Below are 13,466 nucleotides of genomic sequence, written 5' to 3' on the forward strand. Positions count from 1 at the left end.
CCTGGCCTCGGGTGTTGCCCGTGTGGAGTTTGTACATTCTCGCTGTGACCGCGTGGGCTTCCTCCAGGTGCTCTGGTTTCCTCACATGCCCCAAACCCGTGCAGGTTTGTAGGTTAATTGCCTCTGAAAAACATTTGTCCCTAGTGTGTAGGGAGTGGATGAAAAAGTGGGATAACATAAAACTATTGTGAAGGGGTATTCAATGGTTGGGGTCAACTCCGTGTGCTGAAGGGCCTGTTTCCATGCTGTATCTTTCAATCAATTTTCCGAGTATGATTTCCTCTCTGACTGGCCCAAAATCTTCCCCCTTACTGTCCTGCCACCAATCTACATCAGGGGCAATTTACAGATGCTAACTAACATATTAATCAATATATAATTGTGATTTGGGATTAATGGTCGGTGTGGACCTTGGGAGGAGGGCCTGTTTCCATGCTGTATTTCTAAACAAAATTCCATCATCTCAGCAGTCCATCATTGAGATATAGTGCAAAGCCATGTACCATTAGTTTTATTTCTTGATTTATGTCAGGGCAGTTATAAAGGTACAACCAAGGGGACTATGCTGACCATCAATTATGGATGGCTGCAATTACTCACTTGCAAGATACATTTCCAAAGAGCATGTCATGGAGATGCATTTTATATTATAATTAATATAAAATATTATAATCTAATATTTCAAATTATATTAAATTACAGCTAATTTAATGCGGCATTCCAACATGAATTTCTGTTTTTCTTTTTTGTATGGCTTTGTAAATATTTGATTAGTGTTCAAATGTAAATAATTTGGTGTGCATATAGTGGCTGGTGTACATATGGTGTACATATAGCTGCTAAATTTGTATAAGATAATTACAAGCAGTTGAATAAGGGGTGGGAATTAATAAGCTTTGGCTTCTTTCTGCTCCTTTTCGGACACATATGATTTCATTTATTTATAGATATTGTTTATGACACTTTATAAATATTTTGTTTTGTTTTTTTGTATGCTGTTTCACACTTGCTTTTTATTCTTTTATTCTGTTCGAAATAAATAATTTAAAAAAAAATAAAAAAAATAATAATAAATAATAATAGGTTCCCCACCCCTGCCATGGACTAATCCCCCTAAGTGCCCTACCTTTATTCCAGAACAACGTCAATAGCAATTTAACACAACGCACTATTTATTACAGACTTGCCCAAATAATGTATCTTTATGATATTTTGCAATGTGTGTCAACGAGTTCATTGTTTTCAGTCTTTTGTTTGAGACTTTTTCACTGATGGGATAGTTAAAAAGTTAAAAAGAAAAATATTGATGGTTTTATTTAAAAAAGAAGAAAGATTCCAACTGAAAAAATGCAGCGACTGAATCCTACAAGAGGCAGGAGCCTTAAGAAAGCTCAGATCAAATTAAATGTGAAATATTGGAGTCAGAGGTATTAGAGGAGTCAATAATTGATGAAAGGTAAAAATAAATCAAAGCCTTAAGGCTCTGATGAATCAGGAGATTTCTTATTTCTTTAACCTTGTGTGGAGTTTAGGGAAGAGTTACTCTTCATTGGTGGTGTTTTCTGGAACTGTCAGGTAGTTGGGGAATGCAATGCAGTCTGCAGGAGAGGTGATCGAGGGAGCAGTACTCAGTTGGCCCATTTTCCTGTCATATAATCATTGAACTCTCATTAACTTTGACGTGTGTCTCCAGCTTGCAAACAGAAAACACCATCTCAGGGTCATCCAATAAAAGAATCCAACATGATTCTATACTCTTCACAGCCCATTAAATCTCATATTCTATTGGTTAATATTCTATTAAAAAAAAGAGACATATGCTTTACTGGCTAATTTGATCGTGGAATAACGACCAGAGAATTAGAAAATGGTCCAATTTTTTCTCTGTAGCCTGTGCTCCAGATCAAATTTAGTTTAGTTTAATTTATCTTACAGACGCGGCATGGAAACAGGTCTTTCGGCCCATTGAATCCATACTGACCATTGATCACGCATTCACACGCGTTCTATGTTGTCCCAAATTTGCATTCACTCCCAATACATTAGGGTCAATTTACAGAGATAGATTAATCGACAAATCCGCACATTTTTGGGGTGTGGGAGGAAACTGGAACGCCTGGAGGAAACCCATGCGGTCACAGGGAGAACATGCAAACTCCACATGGATGGCACCCGAGGTTAGGATCGAACCCCGGGTTTCTGGCGCTGTGAGGCAGTGGCTCTACCAGCTCTGCCACGATGCTGTAAATTAAATCCTAAGGTTAATGCCACAAAGTGGTACCATGTTGTGCATGATTCTGGGTATTCTATCATCAGGAGATATCATCAGCTGCTCAGTCCTGGGTGAGATATTTCTGATTTATCCGGTGTCAAATCTGCTTTTGTGATATAATCACCGTTCACCGGACTTTCAACTGCAGTGGTCTGACGCTGTTCAATCACCAAACAGTGGCGCAGCGGTAGAGTTGCTGCCTCACAGCGTCGGAGACCCAGGTTCGATCCTAAATACAGATGCTGTCTGTAAAGTGTTTGTATATTCTTCCTGTGACTGCATGGGTTTTCCCCAGGTGCTCCGGTTTCCTCCCACACCCCAAAGACGTAGGGTAGGATTATATACATAGAAAGGGTTGTCTAATTTTTAGGAGGCTAGAGCAGACTCAGAGATTGGGTTTTTAGTTTGCCTTGAAGAAATGGTGAGGACAACAGTTTTTACCACATTCACGTTCATGTTCACGAGAAGCCACATGGAAGAAACAGTTAGTAAGAACGAAAAGTTATGAATTATTTCTTTGTTTTGTATTACTTCAATAAAAAAACAATTAATCAAGAAATAATGACTGGCAGATTCGTTTTTGCTATCGGTGAGTGCGTAAACTATATCTCCATCACATCCCCAAGTAGTAATCGCAATTAAAGATTGGACATTGAATAGTTAAGAAATTGCTATTACACTATATATGAATGCAATCAATCCAAACACAAGTATCAAAGGTAAAGCAACGAGAAATATACCATAGTGCAGGATATAGTGCTCAGCATTGTAACATAACAGTTCCAGGGAAAAAGTGCAATGTTCACAATGACATAGGTTGGAGAATCTGGACTATACCCTGGCTTCAGAAGTTTAGAAGTATGATAACACAGGGGAAGGAGATATTCCTGAGCCAGGTGATTGCACTTTCGATATTATATCTTCTGCCCGATGGAAATGTGGAAAAAAGGAATGACTGAGTGGGTAAGTTCTTTGATTATATTGGCTGCTTTATGTGGTCAATGGTGGAGAGTCTGGTCTGTGTGATGCACTGGGCTATATCCACAATGCTCTTCAACTTCAAACAAGTCATGATGCAACCCGACTGTATGCTTTCCACTCTGCATCTATAGAAGTTTGTACGAGTCGTTGGGGACATGCCAAATTTCTTCATTCTTCTTAGGAAAAGAGGTATTAGTGGGTTAATTTGGCTGTTGCTTCAAGAGAGAGAGAGGAAGTAAAGGCCACTTTCACTCAGATTCCTATCTTATAAACCATTCCAGCCCATCTCGTAGTGTCCTTCTCAATTGAAACTCTATTCCTCAAGAGCAGACATTATGTACCTCTTCATCAACTCTTAGTCCAACCACTGCAAGTCATTCTACACATTCACAGCTCAGTCTGAGAAAGCTCTCACTAAAGACTGACCTTCCTTGCAGAAGGATTGACCAGATAGTATTTCCTTCCACTGCTGGTAACTCCAAAGTGTGGTCACACATAGGCCTCATAGAGACTCCACTGGCAACTTACTGCTAGGAGTGGCTGGTGGTGTCACTGCAAAGCCTCTGACCCCTTCGAATAGAGGGCATTCCCATTGAGGTTGGGGTGATTCAAGAGACTTTCCACATCCTTCTTAGTAAACCTCTGAGCCCAATCCCTGCACTCAGGAATTATTGACACAGTTATCTACATGTAATCAGCACTCTCCAATATGTGGAAGAGTGCCAGTGGGATTGTGTGCATGTAGGGCGGCACAGTGGTGCAACGATAAGAGCTGCTGCCTTACAGCGCCAGAGACCCAGGTTCAATCCTGACCATAGGTGCCATTTGTACAGAGTTTATACGCTCTCCATGTGACCGCATGGGTTTTCTCCAGTGCTCCGGCTTCCTCCCACACTCCAAAGATGTGCAGGTTTGTAGGTTAATTGGCTTCTAGGTAAATTGGCTTCTGGTTAATTGTGCCTAGTGTGTAGGATAGTGCTAGTGTATGGGGTGAATACTGGTCAGCGCTAACATGGTGGGTCATAGGGCCTGTTTCCTTGCTGTATCTACAAAGTCGAAAGTCCAAAGCCTTTAAGCCAACTGATGAGCTGGCGTCTGCATGTCTAAGTGTGGCAGTTAAGAGAAATTTGATGTGAGTTTTTCAGCAATGCCCACTGCTTCTGAAACAGCAAGCTTCTGGAAAACTGACCGGTAACATGTTAAATATTGTGATCTCTTTAGAGCTTCCTGAAGCAGCATTCAGAAAACCTGCAACATTGCTTTAACATTAAAAATAAACAACATGGGTGAATTTTAAGGACAACCTCTGGCTATACAAAATCTTTGCAGTGACTTATTCCTCATATAAATCCATCTGGGGAATTGTGATGGCTTTTTATTGATTGGTTACCTGAACTAGAATACTTGTCGATCAAGGAACAAGAGATGGATTAGGAAAACATCATTCAGGTAGGAACGCCCCTGAACTATTTCCCACCTTAATCAGAAAATGACCTTACTAGCAATATTTGCCCTTAATGCCATTATCACTGATAATCAGTAAAGATGAGGAAACTTTGCATGACAGTCTGAATATATGTATGATCAAACTAAATGATTTAAAAATGGCTGTTAATTTTTATTAAAAAGTTGCCAGATTTTGCTTTCATCTGCGCTTTTGAAGAGAAGTATTTAATCTTGTGCAATTACTGCCTTATTTTTGGTTAATATATTCCCATATAACAAACATGTTACTTATCCTTTATTCCTACCTGCTGCTTTGTGGTTTCAATATAAATATGTGCTATATTTGTTTCCAAAATCGTTAATTCAGCTGTTGGGGGGAGAAAATGAGGAACTAAAACAATGGTAATTGAGATAAATTATGTGATGTAACTGATTTATATTCAGGATAAAAAGATGAGAAATGCATCATCTGAGAAACTCAGCTTTAATATTAAAATTTTATGGCTTTGAGAATAGCTTCATAAATATAAAGAAAACTCCACCGGGAATTCTGGCACAATTATTGAGAAATCCATCTGCTCATATACTCTGACAAATTCCAAGCTAAGAACTCTTGCTTTGAACTGAATTGCTCTTAAAGATGTGCTGAAGAGGTTCTTTGTACAGTTTGTCCCCGCCATAATCTGCAAGAGAAGACACAAAGTGCTGGAGTTGCTCTGCGGGTCAGACAGCATCTACGGAGAACATGGATATTTATGCTTCGGGTCGGGACCCTTCTTCAGACTGATTGTAATCGGGGGGGGGAAAGGGGCAAAGAAAACCTGAAGAGTCATAGAGTCATAGAGTCATACAGCATGGAAACAGGTCCTTTGGCCCAAATTGCCCACACCGACCAATATGACCCATCACTGGTTCCACCTACCTGGATTTGGGATGTATCCCTCTAAGCCTATCCTATCCATGTACTTATCTAAATGTTTCTTAAATGTTGTGATAGTACCTGATTCAACTACCTCCTCTGGCAGATTGTTCCATATACCTACAAACCTTTGTGTAAAAAGTTACCCCTCAGGTTCTTATTAAATCTTTCCCCTCTCACCTTAAACCTTGGTCCTCTGATTCTTGATTCCTCTACTCTGGGCAAGAGATTCGGTTCATTTACTCGATCTATTCATCTCATGATTTTGTACATGTCTATAAGATCATTTACCACCACAACAGGTCAACGGTGGATGCGATCTCACTGGCTCTCCACTCCACTCTGGACCACTTGCACAACAAAAACACATATGTCAGGCTGTTATTCATAGACTACACCTCGGCGTTTAATGCCATCATCCCCTCAAAGCTGGTTACCAAGCTCTCAGATCTGGAGATAAAAGTTCTGCGCATCCCTCTGCAATTGGATCCTCGACTTCCTCATCCACGGACCACAGTCTGTCCATATTGGTGGAAATGTGTCAACCTCGATAACAATCAGCACGGGAGCACCTCAAGGCTGTGTGCTCAGCCCCCTGCTGTACTCACTCTATATTCATGACTGCGTAGCCGGACATAGTGCAAACTCCATCATCAAGTTCGCCGACGACACCACTGTATTGGGACGAATCACTGATGGTGATGAGTCAGAGCATAGAAGTGAGATCAACCGATTGTCCAAATGGTGCTAGCACAACATCCTGGCTCTCAACACCAGCAAAACCAAGGAACTGATTGTGGACTTTGGAAGGGGTAGGATAGGGACCCACAATCCCGTTTATATCAATGGGACGATGGTGGAAAGGATCAAGAACATCTAATTCCTGGGCGTGCATATTTCCGAAGATCTTTCCTGCTCCCAGCACACTGATGCAATTATAAATAAGGCACATCAGCGCATCTACTTCCTGAGAAGATTATGGAGAGTCGGTATGTCAAGGAGGACTCTCTCGAACTTCCACAGGTGCGCAGTAGAGAGCATACTGACCGGTTGCATCGTGGCTTGGTTCAGCAACTTGAACGTCCAGGAGCGGAAAAAAAATGCAGAAAGTTGTGAACACTGCCCAGTCCATCATCGGCTCTGACCTCCCCACCATCGAAGGGATCTTTCGCAGTTGCTGCCTCAAAGAGGCTGCCAACATCATCAAAGAACCACACCATCCTGGCCACACACTCATCTCTCCATTGCCATCGGGAAGAAGATACAGGAGCTTGAAATCTGGAACATCCAGGTTCAGGAACAGCTTCTTCCCCACAGCCATCAGGGTATTAAACATGACATCAAACAAACTCTGAACAATAACAGCCTATTGCACTTTATCTGTTTATTTATTGTGTGTATATATATGGTCTATGGTCTATAGACACACTGAACTTTTATCTCCTGTTCTGTATTATGTTTACATATTCTGTGGTGCTGCAGCAAGCAAGAAGTTCAATGTCCTATCTGGGAGACATGACAATAAACTCTCTTGACTCTTGACCCCTCATCCTCCTGAGGGATACAGGAGGAATAGGAAGAGAGAAGGGGAAGACGTAACCTGGCAGGTTATAGACCAACAAAGGGGAGAATTGGTATTTGATCAGCAGATGGTGACAAAGGCCAGAGGTGAAAAGACGGAAGATGTGAGACAAATGAATGAAATAGTTGGGAATTATTAAACTAAAGGAGGTGGAAGGGAAGGGAGACAGGAGAAATAAGTGTGAAACTAGGTCAGGCATAGGGGAGAGGACTTACATGGGGGAAGAGTCTACGATCATTCTGAAGGAGAAACCCGACCCAAAAAATCACCTATCCATGTTCTCCTGAGTGCTGCCTGTCCTGCTGAGTTACTCCAGCTTCTATTCTAAACCACCATCTGCAGTGTGTAGGAAGGAACTGCAGATGCTGGTTTACTTTGAAGCTAGACACAAAATGCTGGAGTACCTCAGTGGGTCAGGCAGCATCTCTGGAGAAAAGGAAGAGGGGATGTTTCGGGTCAAGACCCTTCTTCAGACTGAGATGCTGAACATCTGCAGTTCTTTTTTTCCACTTAATTTAACAGTTTTGAGGAAAAGGGGCCAAACGTGGGCCGGTTAGACTAGTGTAGATGGGGCATCTTGCTCGGCATGGGCAAGTTGGCCTGAAGGTCCTGCTTTTGAGCTGTGTGATTCTATGACTCCACAACAAGGTGAAGGTAGTGCGTTGTGCATAGTTACCGATCATGCATTACCATTACAATGTTGATGAAGCATGCACAATACGATTGAATTTGCATGCAATTGTCTTAACATTCCCTCCTCCTTAGCAACATGGATCTTCAACATTGCTAAGATCTTAAGTCCTTGCTCTCCTTCATCAACATGACAGCTTGTTCCATTGCCAGAGATAAAATGACAGCTGGCGAGAGTAGAAAGAGGATGTGCACTTCCTTTTGCTGTCACAGTCAGCACTTAAAGGAATAATATTGAAAGTAAATCAATGAAGACTTCTCCTGCTCAGAACCATCCTGAAAGAAATAAAGTTATTTCTCCCTGACGAATGACTAGGCCAAATTGTTACAGTAGCTCCATGATTCTAATGATAATGAGTAAACTTTAGTTTAGTTTATTGTCACATGTACTGAGATACAGTAAAAAGCTTTTTTGTTGCGTGCTATCCAGTCGGCAGAAAGACTATACATGATTGCAATTGAGCCATCCACAGTGTACAGATACAGGGTAAAGGGAATAATGTATAGTGCACGATAAAGTCCAGTAAAGTCCGATTAAAGATAGTCCAAAGGTCTCCAATGAGGTAGATGGTCCCTCAAGACTCTAGTTATTGTTGGGATGGTTAGACTGCCTAATGAGCTGGGTAGAAACTGTCCCTGAATCTGGAGGTGTGCATTTTCACACTTCTGTACCTCTTGTCCGATGGGACTGGGGAAGTTGGTGCTGTGGAACAGGAGATTATTTGATCTGTGGCGATAGAGTTAAGGGAAATATCACTGGGATTGATGGAGAGGTAAAAGAAGGGATTAAGCAGGAGACATATCAAGAAGGAACGGAGTGGAGGGGTAGAATTAGGCTTTGGTACAGATTTGGACTACTTTTTAATCACAAGGCCCCAAAAGACAAGTACATAATCTGTTTCAAATTGAGATCAAAAGGTTTGTGTCAAGGAAACATAAAATAAAATGAAGAGCCTAGCATTACTTAGTTTTAACCGAAACCCCTTAAAACAAGCAGAAATAAATCAGTGATTGTTTTCCCTTTATCTTGCAAAGCTGTTCCACAAAGTATTTCTTACATTTTAGCTGAAACACCTGTCACATCCTATTATGGGATAAATATAAATTGTTCTTTTTTTTTAGAAATGTTAGACATCTTAGCGACAAGGAACTGGATGTTGCTACTCATTGATTTTAGAAAGTGACAATGTTCTTGTTTTTTGTAGATATTCTAAGAACTAAAGGGCCTGAAAAATGCAGAGCACTGTGAACATGTGTTGTGTTACTGCTTAATATTGGTAAATTCGTAATGCAGTTATGTTTGTTTTAGTTTAGAGATACAGCGTGGAAACTGGCCCTTCAGCCCACTGAGTCTATCCTACACATTAGGGACAATTTTACAGAAGCCGATTAACCTACAAACCTGCACGTCTTTGGAGTATGGGAGGAGACTGGAGCACCCAGAGAAAACCCAAGTGGTCACAGGGAGGAAGTTAAACTCTGTATGGACAGCAGCCGTAGTCAAGATTGATCCCGGATTTCTGGCGCTGTAAGGCTGCAACTCCACCACTGTGCCAACGTGCCACCTTGATAAATGGAAACTCAGTAACACAAATAATGTTTTTTTCACGGTAAATATTCATCAATTAGCCCTGTTTATAACGCTTAGCTATGTGCATTCCTAATGTAATCTGTCTCTCCTTCATACATAATGCTCAGCAGAATTGCTGCTTCATTCTTGGCCCAACACATGGTTGAGATGTTGACCAAACTGCAAATCGACTCCCTTCTATATTTGTTCCCCAGTGAATAATGGGGAGGAAATGTCGCTCAATGGAAGGACTGGCTCAGCTTCTGTGCAGGAAGTAAAAGAATGCTATTCAAATAGCAGCATTTGCTGGAAACATTGGTTTTACTCATTCTCTTCCTGATGCCTGAACATTGCTTAGCAACCTACAATAGCTGGAGTTTGCTTGGCAATTAGCTACAATAGCAGGATTGAAATCAAGCATTTGCTGCGATTAATTGCAAGGGTGCTGGAATATGCCATCTGTCCATTGTACAAAATTGTCATGTCATTAAAAACAGTTCAGGGGTTGAAACAGTGGCCTCAAGCAAAATATCACTGGATAATGCTTGTATATGTTTCTTGTTGGATTGGATTTATGGCAAATGGATTATATTGCAGTAAATTGCAGGTGGAAACTGGTAATAGATTTTCAGTGCAATGAAATAACCGCTGAGGATAGCTTTAGTTCAGTTTAGAGATACAACGCGGAAACAGGCCCTTCGGCCCATTGAGTTCACGCTCACCAGCGATCACCACATATTAAAACTACCCTACACTCACTAGGGACAATTTACAATTTTACAAAGCCAATTAACCTACAAACCTGTAGATCTTTGGAGTGTGGGAGGGAACCAGAGCTCCTGGTTTCATCTACAACTTTACAATATATTGTGGTCTTGGGCAGGGCTGTTCCCAATCTATGCTGTGATGCATCCCAACAGTATGCTTTCAATGGTGCATCTATAAATGTTTGTAAATGTTACTGGAAACATGCAAAATGTTCTCAATCTCCTTGGTATGTCGAGGCATTAGTATGCCTTATTGACTCTCACATCAATGTGGTTGGTCCACAAGGGATTATTGGGTTATATTAATGCCAAGTTCATAAGTTCATAAGGTATTTATAAACATAATTTTGTTCAGACCAAAAGGTCTGAATGACAATAAAGGAATCTAATCTAATCTATTTACTTTTCATTTCACTGCACATCTCGTATGTGTATGTGACGAATAAACTTGACTTGATTTGACTTGACTATAGGAACAGAATTAGGTAATTCAGCACATCAAGTCTACTCCATCATTCAATCATGCTGATCCATCTTTCTCTCGCAGCCCCATTCTCCGGCTTTCTCCCCATAATCCCAGCCAAGGAACTTGAAAGTGAATATGTACCTTTTCAAAAGTAGTCTCAGTAACTGTGACAATAAATTTAGGTTTGTTATAAAAAGCGATTTACTTCACTAATGCCCCCTCAGCCACATCAATCTGTTTGTGTGGCTCATTGACTCCAGATCCATAACAATGGGGTCAAATGACACCTGCCCACACAAGGGCAATTAGGGATAGGCAATAAATGGTGTCTAGCTTTGCCAGTGATGTCCATGCCCTGAAAGCTGAAATAGGTTCCAAAACAAATCTCACAACAAACAATAACTTATTTGAAGATCATATCAACATATCCAAGTTTCAGGCTTTTTCAAAATAGTTTTGGTGATTATCTTCAAGCCATGAATTATCACATTTATCATTTCATCCAAAAATCTACTGTTGGTAAATTAACAAAATCCTTGAGGTCTTGTGAGAATTATGGGCTCATAGCATTTCAACTAATGGAGAAACAATTGATATTAATGTCACAGAGTATGACTGGGATTTTTGGCTGAGATCGAGTGTGGGAGAGAAACTTAAAAGCTCAAGGAAATGTAATCTGGACCAATAAGGGATCCATTCTCAGGTGACTTGCTGACGTGTGCTCAGTAGAAAACAGACTGATCCACTTCAAAACAAAAATAGATGATTCTCCGCAATTTATCAGAACAGAAAATGTCCTCTCACATACACGTCATTTAGGCATCATTAAGTATGCAGTATATCTACTTGTCAACATTAACTAAACCAAAAAGAGACTGAGAAAGGTAGGGTGGTCATTAGCACTGTTGCGGGACCAAAGATCATTTTTCAACTTAAAGATTGATGGAGCATTAAGATCCACAAATATAACACAATGACTATCATTTTATTATACTGCTATTCTCTCATCTGACTGTTCCTTTTCTGTCAATGGTTAGATGAATCCAAGTTTTAAGGTTTCTTTGAACTTAAACATAGTGGTGCAGCGGTAGAGTTGCTGCTTTACACCACTAGAGACCCGAGTTCGAACCTGACTATGGGTACTGTCTGTCTGGAATTTGTACATCCTCCCTGTGACCATCCTCCGGTTTCCTCCCACACTCCAAAGACATACAGGTTTGTAGGTTCATTGCCTTTGATAAAGATTGTAAATTGTCCCTCGTGTGGTAGGATAGTGTTATTGTACGGGGATCGCTGGTCAGCACAGACTTGGTGAGCTGAAGGGCCAGTTTCCATGCAGTATCTGTAAAATAAACTAAAAAAACTAAACTTCATACAGTCACCCAAATGGAATAGCATTGTTGATAATTGTGTTCAACTAAGTTTCTTAATTACATTCTGTTTCTTATAGTCTATCCCCATTCTCTTTTGTGGACATATACATCAAATCACTTTTGCATGCTGATATTTTTATTTCTATATTACAAACAACAATATGCAAATAACTATATTCTGCATTCTGTATATCTGTATATTCCCCTTCACTCTACCTATTATATTTGAATTTGGCTTGATTGTATTTATGTATAGTATTATCTGATTTGATTGCATAGCATGCAAAACAACAAATGACAACAAATTCACAATGAATTCTTACGTCTGGAATGAGTCAATTTAAGAGCACTGATTAACTTTTTTGCACCAGAAATGATTGCAAGATGAGTATATCCCTTGTTGCTCTCCTTAACCAGCAAATTAACTACTTCATATTCCACTTGGGTAGCTTACCACCCAACACTAAGAACATCGAATGCCCTCCTTGTAGACAACTTCTAAAATCACTTCCATTCCCTCTCCTCCCAAACCAACCCCCTTTTCTTCCCAGTCCCATCACCCCTCCCACGCCCCACCACCTTGCACAAGTTTCTCCCCTCCCCCTCCACCTACCTTCCTTCCTCTAGCTTCTCAATTTGTAACTCTTCTATCCTCGGGCTTCACAATTCGCAACCCTTTATCCTTTTGGGCTCATGTTTGTCTTTTCATCTCTGGCCTTTGTCCAGCAATCTACCTATCAAATAAAACCCTTCACCTGTGTTCAGTTAATATCGACCATGCATTGTCCTGCCCATCCCTTTCTTCCAGCTTTCTTTCCCCCCTCCCCCCATGCCTGCAATCATTGTGAAGAAGGGCCACGACCTGAAGCATCACCTATCAATGTGCTCCAGAGATGCTGCCTGACCCCCGCTGAGTTACTCCAGCACTTTGTGTCCCTTTGTGTAAACCGGCATCTGCAGTTCCTTCTTGTTACAAATTAACCATGTATCCCTCAACAATTCCGATCAATATCTTTACTTTCAAGATGTCAACTGCTGTTGGCATGTATGGCAAAGAAATATATTTAACCATTAGTTGAATAATGTATGAGTCAGATCAATTGGAGCAGGCTTGTCCTAGTATTCAGTTTTTGGAACCCCACACCAGTAGTTAATCAAGTCAGATATAAATCCATGCTGTCTGCCTGAATAGGACATCCAAAATCTTCACAGAGTGGTGAGTAAAACTGAGTGGCAGGTGGACTATCAATTTGAACCCTCTATTCAATGTGGTCAAGTCACCAATGTTAAACAACTCCAATGGCAACTGGTGTGACTGGTATCACAATTCTTAATAATTTGACCCACATGATCCGGGTCCTAACTCTGAATCTGATGTGCAAGGTGAAAGGGAATGACGT

At 40.7% G+C, this 13,466-nt stretch overlaps 1 protein-coding gene across 1 annotated transcript in view; it reads right to left on the reverse strand.

The window, feature by feature from the left end:
• The window catches only part of astn1 (astrotactin 1), a 1,835,284-nt gene that overhangs the window by 1,662,037 nt on the left and 159,781 nt on the right, over positions 1-13,466 (reverse strand). The gene's annotated exons all lie outside the window — the stretch shown is intronic.

This window comes from Amblyraja radiata, chromosome 10, assembly GCF_010909765.2.
Source record: "Amblyraja radiata isolate CabotCenter1 chromosome 10, sAmbRad1.1.pri, whole genome shotgun sequence".
Lineage (NCBI taxonomy): Eukaryota > Metazoa > Chordata > Chondrichthyes > Rajiformes > Rajidae > Amblyraja > Amblyraja radiata.